The sequence below is a fragment of the Taudactylus pleione genome, unplaced genomic scaffold, assembly GCF_031769625.1.
Source record: "Taudactylus pleione unplaced genomic scaffold, aTauple2 ptg000306l, whole genome shotgun sequence".
NCBI lineage: Eukaryota > Metazoa > Chordata > Amphibia > Anura > Myobatrachidae > Taudactylus > Taudactylus pleione.
The window spans coordinates 5,512,125-5,513,784 of record NW_028284707.1 but is presented as its reverse complement, the minus strand read 5'-3'; positions in this window follow the sequence as shown (position 1 = coordinate 5,513,784).

Below are 1,660 nucleotides of genomic sequence, written 5' to 3'. Positions count from 1 at the left end.
AATGATTTGGATTAATTAAATCACCCCTTTTTATTTGGAGTGAATATACACTGGACACAGGGCAGCGTACCCCTACACCACACAGGGCAGCTCCTGTAAAAATTATTTGGATGAATTAAAGTACCCCTTTTTATTTGGAGTGAATATACACTGGGCACAGGGCAGCGTACCCCTATACCACACAGAGCAGCCCCTGTAAAAAATATTTGGATTAATTAAATCACCCCTTTTTATTTGGAGACTGGAGTGAATATACAGCACAGGGCACCATAGCCCTACACCACACAGGGCAGCCCCTGTAAGAATTAATTGGACTGAATATACAGCACAGGACAGCACCACTGGACTGGACTGATACTGCAGAGCAGGTCACCCCCAGACTGATACAGCAGCACAGCACCACTGGACTGGACTGATACAGCAGAGTAGGTCACCCCCAGACTGATACAGCAGCTCAGCACCACTGGACTGGACTGATACAGCAGAGCAGGTCATCCCCAGACTGATACAGCAGCTCAGCACCACTGGACTGGACTGATACAGCAGAGCAGGTCATCCCCAGACTGATACAGCAGCACAGCACCACTGGACTGGACTGATACAGCAGAGCAGGTCACCCCCAGCCCAGACTGATATAGCAGCACAGCACCACTGGACTGGACTGATACAGCAGAGCAGGTACCCCCAGACTGATACAGCAGAGCAGGTTGCTACGCCACACCACTTTCCCACAGACACTAGAGACACGTCCTCTCACAACACTCTCTAGGACTGGAATGAAAATGGCAGGGCGCGAGGCGCAAAATGTGCAAAGTCCGGGTCTCGCGAGAATCCGACACCAGGATGATGACGTTTTGCCTCGTTCTGGGAACCGAGTCTGGCGGGAAAACCCAAGCCGGACTCAGTTCCCGGCATGGATCGGGGGGTTTCGGATTTTGAAAATCCGAACCTGCTCATCCCTAATTGTGACTGCATTAGCTGCATTTTACAGTTTCATCAGATAATTGCTCCTTAGTGCTCCCTGTGGTGCAGACATTCTCTCTGAGAGTCGTGTTTAGAATTTTGAAAAAAACATTTCCTTGCAAGAGTTTTGCGTTGCCCTTGAATAGATTTAAAGAGGAGACATTGTGCGTTACTAAGGCCTTCTTTGGGAAATTGCAGTATAACTCTGTATTATAGATATTCTGTAAAGGCTATAGGACATTTTTGTTCCCCATGAAGAAAAGGTTACAGGCATAGCAAATACAGTCATTTACTTGAATCCATGTCACTGTGAGCGCTATGTCCCTTTAAGTATCCGTTTTTTTCTCTGTCTGGTGTCAAGAACTGGCGGCAGCATGATTGCATCTGAAGGATAATGGACAGAATTAAATTGCAGGAGAGAGATAACTTAAGACTTGAAGATGATGATGAAGAAAACGGTCACCCTCAGTTCAGTGTTGGAGCTATTCTCTTTCTCTGAAAATTAGATTCTCACATTCTGAAAATAGGGTAGTGGGGGTGTGTTTTGTCATTTAAATGAACTCGAGTAAGGCCAGGTACACATCAAAACGACGTGCCGGCAGGGGTGTATCAAGGGTATTTTGAGTGACAGGAGGAGGCGTATGTGGGTGGTAACAGGGGAAGGTGCTTGAAAACGGGGAGTGGAGATCCGAACGCA